The sequence below is a fragment of the Myxine glutinosa genome, chromosome 14 (genome assembly GCF_964187855.1).
Source record: "Myxine glutinosa chromosome 14, kmMyxGlut1.1, whole genome shotgun sequence".
Classification (NCBI taxonomy): domain Eukaryota; kingdom Metazoa; phylum Chordata; class Myxini; order Myxiniformes; family Myxinidae; genus Myxine; species Myxine glutinosa.
In genome coordinates, this window is record NC_136274.1 from 74151758 (window position 1) to 74162062 (window position 10305).

The following is a 10305-nucleotide window of genomic DNA, read 5'->3' on the forward strand; positions in this document are numbered from 1 at the left end:
CTGTCTGTCTGTCCGTTCGAAGGTACCGCAAAAACTGCTGAACCGATCGCAACGATATTTTGGGTGGGTAATCCTGGGATTTCGAGGAGTAAAATAGGCAATTTAGTTTTTCCAATTTCAGCTTTGGTTTCCAGCAATCTCAGGTTTGGACTCGCGCATAACATTCACGTTCACATAACGTTCATTGTGACGATGTTTTTATTGTGACGATGTTGTTTTCCCAGGAGCCGCACGAACGGCTGCACCGATCGCTGCATTGCTGCACCGATCGGACTCGGTGACCTCGGACAAAGACCTTTTATAAGGACACGGGTTGAATCCCTGCTTGAGAGAATTCCAACCCCCTCCCCGCCATCACAGCCATCTCTCCAACTCACAATCCCACGAGATATGCGGAAAGGACGACCCAAAACCAATATAAACATCATTAAACATCATTAAACATCATTCATATATAAACATCATTAAAAGTAAATAATGACCTCGGCCAAAGTTCAAACGAGGCCAAAGTTCAAAGAAGTTTAATCTCCACATGAGAGAATTCCACATAGCTATTTGGGCGGTGTATACGCTAACAGATCGCTGTCTCCATCGATCTTGCAAGGCTGTAACACCTATTGGCTCAAAATCCTTTTAACTTGATTTGGTAGTTTTTACAATGGACACACGTATCGGGAGTACATACGACATAGCGATTGTGAATGTGACAGCTCTGAGGCGTCTTTCGCTTCGCATCGCAGTGACGGTGAGCACCAATATGGCGGCTGTAAGATTAAAATCTGGCTTCAAGCCCCCTCACCACCCAAAGCCTTCAACCAGACATATTAACACGCTCCTCCCCCTTCATTCCCCTTCTTCAAAGCAAAGCGGTAAAAATTGTTGTATTACCATTATATTTGACGAGCAACGCTACCCGCCCTACGGGCGGGGTTTCAATTGGAAAGCCCAAATGAAAAGGTAAAATATCAGAAATTGAAGGCTTTTTTATTTTGAACGATTCATATAAACATCCGTTAAATCATATCACACACAAATCATCAAAATCTAAACAGTACATGGCTAAACAGTACATGGACGATCACATACCACATACATCTCGCTTGCTCTCATGTTGTCCCGATAATGATCCTTCCACAGGTTCACCTACAGAAACCTTGTTACGACTTTTACTTCCTCTAGACAGTCAAGTTCGCTCATTTTTTCGGTTCACCGGTACGAGCCGAGAACGGCCCGTGCAGGGGCTGATCCGAGGATGTCATCAAACCGTCTGATCGGTAGTCGCGACGAGCGGTGTGGACAAAGGGCAGGGACTTAACGCGAGCTGATGACTCGCGCTAACTGGGAATTCCTCGTTCGTGGGACACTGTCTCAAGCCCCAGTCCCCATCACGGATGAGGCTCAGCGGTTTACCCGAGCCTGACGGCGAAGGGCAAGGTACACGCTGGCCCGGTCCAGTGTAGCGCGCGTGCGGCCCCGGACATCGAAGGGCATTAAACATTAAACGTTCATTAAAGGATTACGAAACGAAAAACATTACGAAATTACGTTCACACCGTCACGTCAAACACTACCATGAACACATACATCGTCACAATGAACGTTATGCGAACGCCCAAACCTGAGAATGCTGGAGACTAAAGCTGAAATTGGGAAAACTAAATAGCCTATTTTACTCCTGGAGATCCCAGGATCACCCACCCAAAATATCGTTGAGATCGGTTCAGCAGTTTTTACGGTACCTTCGAATGGACAGACAGACAGACGGGCATTTGGTGAATTATAGTAAGATCGTCACAATGAGAACATCGTCACAATGAGAACATCGTCACAATGAACGTTATGCGAACGCTAATGTTATGCGGGAGTCCAAACCTGAGAATGCTGGAGACGAAAGCTGAAATTGGGAAAACTAAATAGCCTATTTTACTCCCAGATGTCCCAGGATTACCCACCCAAAATATCTTTGCGATTGGTTCAGCAGTTTTTACGGTACCTTCGAATGGACAGACGGACATTTGGTGAATTATAGTAAGATGGGGTGGGGCAATGTAGATTTGTTGAGATGGGATGGGGCAATGTAGATTTGTTGAGATGGGGTGGGGCAATGTAGATTTGTTGAGATGGGGTGGGGCAATGGAGCTTTGTTGAGATGGGATGGGCCAATGTAGATTTGTTGAGATGGGCTGGGCCAATGTAGATTTGTTGAGATGGGGTGGAGCAATGGAGATTTGTTGTCCCCCGTCGCACCGCGGAGCGAAAGGGGGACTGTGGTTTTCCCCTCCGTCCGTATGTGCGTGCGTGCGTCCGTCCGTGCGTAAGCGAAGAACCGAATCCTAATTTGGTGTGTGGGTGCAACCCACGTCAAAATCCAAGATGGCCGCCACCATGTATGTCTGACTCCATGTATGTCTGAACCTTGTGAGCGGAATATCTTGAAAAATAAGCGAAGTACCAACTTCTAATCTGGTGTGTGGGTGTATCTAGGCATAAGGAAAAACGCTATTGAAAATTGGGTCGCCACGTCAAAATCCAAGATGGCCGCCACCATAAATACAGACTTGGCATTTAATATGGAATTATTTTTTTTTCTTGACGGGTTTACTCTCTGAACTCAGTATATCAATCTGGTGAGTTTCTTTTACCCTTCGGTGATGTCTTTGTTGAAAGAACCATGTCACTGATTGTCTTTCGCAGCAAGAAGTCAATAACAGGATAATATCACAGGTGGCGTGACAAAATGTAAGGACAGGTACATTTGATGATTGGCTTCACAATCGAGTATATAAGGGTTGTTTCGTTCTGTATTAGTGGAAAACAACTGCTGCACGTCTACAAAAGTTATTGCTGCTTCCTCTGGAGATGGTCCGTCAACTTGACAATGCTGTTTGTCATGGAGTGGTGGCTTTACGAAATTCTGGCAAGAAACAGCGTGCTATTGCTCAGCAGTATGGCATCACTCAAGTTCAGGTGTCAAAGATCCTGAAACGAAATGCTCAGAGGAGTGTCCCTACTCAAATACCGAGGCCAGGACGTCCACGCAGAACCACAAGGAGAGATGATCGCCAGCTGCACCGGTTAGTCTGCAATGGCTGTACCAAGTCAGCTAATCGGCTTAGGGCAGAGTGGCAGCAACTGACAAATGTGCCTGTATCCAGAAGGCTAGTCAACCAACGACTGGTTCAAGCAGGCTATCGTGCCAGGCATTCCCTGAGAAAGCCACGCCTGACCAGACAACACCGCCAGCGCCGATTGCAGTGGGGCAGAGAGCACCGTCAATGGCAGCCAGGACACTGGAATCACGTGACCTTTAGTGACGAGTCTAGATTTCTGGTCTATCGTCAAGATGGCCGCGTCCGAGTGCGCAGACAAGTGCATGAAGCCCACAACGAAGATTGTATAGTGCCAAGAGTCCAAGTTGGAGGTGGTGGGGTGACCGTTTGGGCTGCTTTTCATGCAGGGGGAAAAACTGACCTGGTTGTTCTGAATGGAAACCTGAACCAGTTCAAGTACAGGGTCATTCTGGAAGATACATTGCTTCCATTTGCTCGTGCAGCCTTTCGAGGAAACTTTGTCTTCCAAGATGACAATGCACGGCCTCATCGTGCTCGCATGATCCAACACTTTCTTGCGGACCGTGGTGTCGAGCATATGGAATGGCCTGCCATGTCCCCGGATATGAATCCGATAGAGAACTTGTGGGCAGAATTAACGCGTCAAATCGACAACTTGGACCAGCAGCCGACCTCTGTGTGTGAATTGCAGCAGGCTATTGTCACTGCATGGCAAGCGATTCCTGTCCAAACCTTGGCAAATCTCGTGAACAGCATGCCTCGACGTGTACATGCTCTCCTGAATGCTCGTGGGGGTTACACGAAGCACTGAACTGTAATTTTACTGTCCATAATCCCAGTCATAATTTAGCTTTTGTTTTTGTTCAAAAAATATTTGGCTAATGTGCAAATAAAGAGATACTTCTGGAAAACGTACAGAAGTTTAACACATTACTGTCCGTGAATTGAGTTCGATATCAGTTTGCATCACTTTCAAGGATCAATTTATTTGCTTCGAAATGTCAAATGTGGTTTTTGTTTCTTTTAAAGGTCACATTAACAAAATCTAGAATAATTTCAACATAATTCCAATGAACTTTTGGTTCTAAGACATCTTGAAAAGTAAGTTCACCCCCACAAAAAAAATATTCCATATTAAATGCCAAGTCTGTATATGTCTGAACCTTGTGAACGAAATATCTTGAAAAATAAACGAACTACTAACTTCTAATCTGGCGTGTGGGTGTATATACGCATAAGGAAGAACGCTATTGAAAATTGGGTCGCCACATCAAAATCCAAGATGGCCGCCACCATATACATGTCTGAACCTTGTGAGCGAAATATCTTGAAAAATAAACGAACTACTAACTTCTAATCTGGTGTGTGGGTGTATCTACGCATAAGGGAGAACGCTGTTGAAAATTGGGTCGCCACGTCAAAATCCAAGATGGCCGCCTTGCGTCTTCCACTTTGTCAACTCACATCACTTCAACAACGGGGGACCTTGGCATAACGCTTGTTGAGATGGGGTGGGGCAATGTAGATTTGTTGAGATGGGATGGGCCAATGTAGATTTGTTGAGATGGGGTGGGGCAATGTAGATTTGTTGAGATGGGATGGGGCAATGTAGATTTGTTGAGATGGGATGGGCCAATGTAGATTTGTTGAGATGGGATGGGGCAATGGAGATTTGTTGAGATGGGATGGGGCAATGGAGATTTGTTGAGATGGGATGGGGCAATGGAGATTTGTTGAGATGGGGTGGGGCAATGTAGATTTGTTGAGATGGGGTGGGGCAATGTAGATTTGTTGAGATGGGGTGGGGCAATGTAGATTTGTTGAGATGGGATGGGGCAATGTAGATTTGTTGAGATGGGATGGGCCAATGTAGATTTGTTGAGATGGGATGGGGCAATGGAGATTTGTTGAGATGGGATGGGCCAATGTAGATTTGTTGAGATGGGATGGGGCAATGTAGATTTGTTGAGATGGGATGGGCCAATGTAGATTTGTTGAGATGGGATGGGGCAATGGAGATTTGTTGAGATGGGATGGGGCAATGTAGATTTGTTGAGATGGGATAGGCCAATGTAGATTTGTTGAGATGGGATGGGCCAATTTGATTTGTTGAGATGGGATGGGCCAATGTAGATTTGTTGATGGGATGGGCCAATTTGATTTGTTGAGATGGGATGGGCCAATGTAGATTTGTTGAGATGGGATGGGGCAATGGAGATTTGTTGAGATGGGATGGGGCAATGGAGATTTGTTGAGATGGGGTGGGGCAATGGAGATTTGTTGCGATGGGATGGGGCAATGGAGATTTGTTGAGATGGGATGGGGCAATGGAGATTTGTTGAGATGGGATGGGGCAATGGAGATTTGTTGAGATGGGATGGGCCAATTTGATTTGTTGAGATGGGATGGGCCAATGTAGATTTGTTGAGATGGGGTGGGGCAATGGAGATTTGTTGAGATGGGATGGGCCAATTTGATTTGTTGAGATGGGATGGGCCAATGTAGATTTGTTGATGGGATGGGCCAATTTGATTTGTTGAGATGGGATGGGCCAATGTAGATTTGTTGAGATGGGATGGGGCAATGGAGATTTGTTGAGATGGGATGGGGCAATGGAGATTTGTTGAGATGGGGTGGGGCAATGGAGATTTGTTGCGATGGGATGGGGCAATGGAGATTTGTTGAGATGGGATGGGGCAATGGAGATTTGTTGAGATGGGATGGGGCAATGGAGATTTGTTGAGATGGGATGGGCCAATTTGATTTGTTGAGATGGGATGGGCCAATGTAGATTTGTTGAGATGGGATGGGGCAATGGAGATTTGTTGCGATGGGATGGGGCAATGGAGATTTGTTGAGATGGGATGGGCCAATGGAGATTTGTTGCGATGGGATGGGGCAATGGAGATTTGTTGCGATGGGATGGGGCAATGGAGATTTGTTGCGATGGGGTGGGGCAATGGAGATTTGTTGAGATGGGGTGGGGCAATGGAGATTTGTTGCGATGGGGTTGGGCAATGGAGATTTGTTGATGGGATGGGCCAATGTAGATTTGTTGAGATGGGGTGGGGCAATGGAGATTTGTTGAGATGGGATGGGCCAATTTGATTTGTTGAGATGGGATGGGGCAATGGAGATTTGTTGAGATGGGAGGATGGGCCAATGTAGATTTGTTGAGATGGGATGGGCCAATGTAGATTTGTTGAGATGGGATGGGCCAATGTAGATTTGTTGAGATGGGGTGGGGCAATGGAGATTTGTTGAAGGGATGGGCCAATGGAGATTTGTTGAGATGGGGTGGGGCAATGGAGATTTGTTGAAGGGATGGGCCAATGTAGATTTGTTGAGATGGGGTGGGGCAATTGAGATTTGTTGAGATGGGGTGGGGCAATGGAGATTTGTTGGGATGGGGTGGGGGCCAATATGAATTTGTTGAGATGGGATGGGCCAATTTGATTTGTTGAGATGGGGTGGGGCAATGGAGATTTGTTGAGATGGGGTGGGGCAATGGAGATTTGTTGAGATGGGGTGGGGCAATGGAGATTTGTTGAGATGGGGTGGGGGCCAATATGGATTTGTTGAGATGGGATGGGCCAATTTGATTTGTTGAGATGGGATGGGCCAATGTACATTTGTTGAGATTGGATGGGGCAATGTAATGTGTTGTATTATTTTTCAAATAAAATAATTTTTGTCCTTGCATTGACAGGGCCTATATGATTTTAGACAAATGAATAATGATGTAAACATACAAAATAAATATTCAAATAATAAAAACGGAAAGTGAGTAAATTAAAATAAAAACTTTGATGAAAAAAGAAATAATAATTCACCGAAATTAGTCATCAGGTTCTTATTTGAATACAGTAACTGACCAAGGAAAGTGATTTCCCACAAACAAAAAACTATCCCCGAGGGGCCGACGGTCATCTCTTGCGCTTGTAGTTCAGATCTCTGCTGAATCCAAAATCTGGGAAATTCACGGACGTTATAATGGAGTCAATTCAACGATTACAGAAATTTCAAGTTACAGGGCAAGGTTTGGAGGAACCCCCCTGATCCGAAATCGAAAAATTTAAGCTCGAGCGATTGTGCTGCTACTGTCTTGTGTTCACGTGTCAAGGTTCAGAACAATGAGCCGGGGGGATACGGGATGAGTATGTAATGTAACGCTGTTCCTGCTCCATGTCTTTGGTTTTGTGAAATACCAGATTCCCTTGAAATTCGAACAGGATTGCATGAGATCTCACGAGAGCACGCCAGACAGCCATGGCCTGACAATAATGCAGATATATTAAATGGTGTCAGAAGTGGGATTTCCTCAAATCGTAAAATCTAATCATTTCGTCCTTGTGACGCACCTAAACTGTCCACCAGGTTTCGTCCGAATCCGTCCATAACTTTTTGAGATATCGTGTTCGCAGACAGACAGACAGACAGACGTGAAAACATAAACCTAGCTCCGTCCACCTTGGGTGGCGGACGTAAAAAGTTGACAAAACCCGGTGGACAAGTTGCTTCGGTGACGAGAACAAGACGATTCGATTCCGGTTCAGGTCAAAATCCAGATCCGGCCTATCAGTGGGATACAAAACGTAAACTGTTCACCTGGTGGAGGTATGCTCTCTACAGAATACCGTTCTAGTAAATACTGTAAGTGCAACCCAGTGGGAGTAATAGTTACAACATCCGGTCTGAATATTGGAGGTCACGGGTTCAAACCCTGGCTGAGTCTTACCAAAAACTTGTTTTAATGCTTAATAATTGCTGTTTCTTTCCTCGACGTTTAGCATTTAAAAGGATACAGCAGGGACAATCAACACTGTGAAGGCAATAGCAAACCACCTCCTACAACCCGTGCCAAGAAACCACTTTGGCAGCACCGACACTGCACAAAGTGTGATGGAACATCAGGATGAACATCAATATAATTAGTTATTAGTTCCATTCGAACGTCACACTGAACCCGCCTATTCCGAACAGACGTTGTAACGATTGGAGACGTTAAACAAGTCGAGAAACACCAGCCTGAACGTCGTGTATCTGACATGTATCTTACATTTGTATCTATATATTGATACAAACCCCCTCCCCCCCTCCCACTCCTCTCCCCCTCCCATCCCTCCCCTCCCCTTCCCCCATGCCCCTCCCTTTCCCCCCCTACCCCACCCCCATCCCCTCCCCCACCCCTCACTCCTCTCCCCCTCCAATCCCTCCCCCACCCATCCCTCCCCCTCCTCCCCTCCCCCCGTTCCCCTCCCCTTCCCAAGTTCCAATCCCCTCTTCTCCCCTCTCCCCCTTCCCACCCCTCAACCTCCCCATCCACCCCTCCCCCCTCCCATCCCTCCCTCCCCCCTCCCATCCCTCACCCTCCCCATCCACCCCTCCCCCACCATCCCCATCCCCCCCCCTCCGTTCCGTTCCCCTCCCCTCCCCCCCGTTCCCCTCCCCACCCCTCCCCCACCCGGCAACGCCGGGTACTTCTGCTAGTTTCTTATAAATATCAGCAAACATTCGTTCATGATAAGTGAAAGTGTGGACACAATGGCACAAAACCATGTGTGGAAGTGTTAATAATAACAATTTAACTGTCAAAACCAGACATGTGTCATGTGTCAAACATGTCATGTGTCAGGTTTGATGTGTCAAACCAGACACATCTATTCTTGTCCTTATCAGCAAACCAAGCTGGCATGGCGTCCATGGACAGGGAGGAAGGCACTGGAGGGGTTTGTAAGATTGCCAAGTCTGGGATCACCCTGGAATTGGATGGGCTGGGGGTCAGAGTCACCCACGTCCTCCCTTCGGTTAACGACCAAAGTAGGGGCGAAATGAACCGTCAGTTTAATTTCGTTACACAAACTGATTTCTGTCCCCAGGTTACCTCGACATACCCAGTGTGTGATGGGCACTGTGTCCTCAAGGTAGAGAAGGTTCTGTCCGTCCTCATCCCTGCTTCCGACACGGGCTCACATGGGCCACGTCATCGGCACCCTTGTTCTGCCGTTCTTGCTTCCCTTCCATCCAGTCTCTCCTCCGGCCGTCTTCCCTCTGGATGTCAGCAGACATCATTCCCATCCACAAAACGGGTCCAAAAACAAATCATTCCAACCATCAGCTGGCGAGTTTGCTCCGAATTACAAGAATTTTCCCGTTTTCAAGCAAGTTAATGTCCGGCCATCAGTTTAGATTCCGTCCCTGTCACAACTCTGGACATACTTCTGCTTCTCTTTCAGCTATGCTTGGAGGCCCTCGATCGCAAACGAGGTTAGGGCAGTCTCCACTGACATGAGACAATCAGAAATCCAGATTTGCAGCGTATAAGGCCTTCATTCCTGAACTTCTGACTTCCTCCCTCCATTCACGTAGTCAACGCGTTGCCATCAACGAAACCTTCTCCCAGTTAAACCTGGAGTTCTCCCAAGACAGTTTCCAGGCCAATCTTGTCCTCATCTATACCAATGACATATCCGATGCTCTGGAAAACCTCTTCCTTTTTGCAGACAACTCCAGATTGTTATTCAGTACCACCATCCATCTACTCGGCACACGGCAGCTGCCTCTCTCTCTCTCTTTCCGCCCCCCCTGCTGATCTGGTCACTCATCTGATAAATGGAAACATATCCTTCAATCCTGAAAAATCTGTTTCCCCCTATCACTCTGGAAGGATCGTCTGGAAGAGTCTCTTAAACCTCTCGGCCTCAGCATCACCCATGACCTTTCCAGGGCTGACCACATAGCATAGCTGACCTCCAAGGCCATCTCCAGACTGACTGGGCATCCTCTGTAAATCCAAGTCTTTCCTTTGAAAATCAGAACTACTCGGTCCACAAGGCATTTGTCCATCCGTAGGTCAACGGATTACTGCTCGCCTCTATGGGCTGGCGCTCCAGCATCACATCAGTGTCTCCTGAATTCTGTGGAATTGAACGCGCTCACAATTATTGCAATCTTCCACGATGAGGCCAAAGCACAAGTTCTGTTGCTCTCCATCACAGGCAGGTGTGTTTTATTCACCAACATTGCTCCCTCTGCTCTGTCCTCTGACCCTCGCCAGGAAATGCACGATGGATGCGTGCTTCCAGTAACTCCCTTCCAGTTAAACTTCCAAAATCCAGGCTGAATGCATATCTCAACTATTTCATTCCTCTTCCGTCCATGGAACCACATTCCAGAGGCTGTTCTGTCTCACTCTTCCCTTTGGAACTTCAAGCAAATGGTGCACCACCATCAC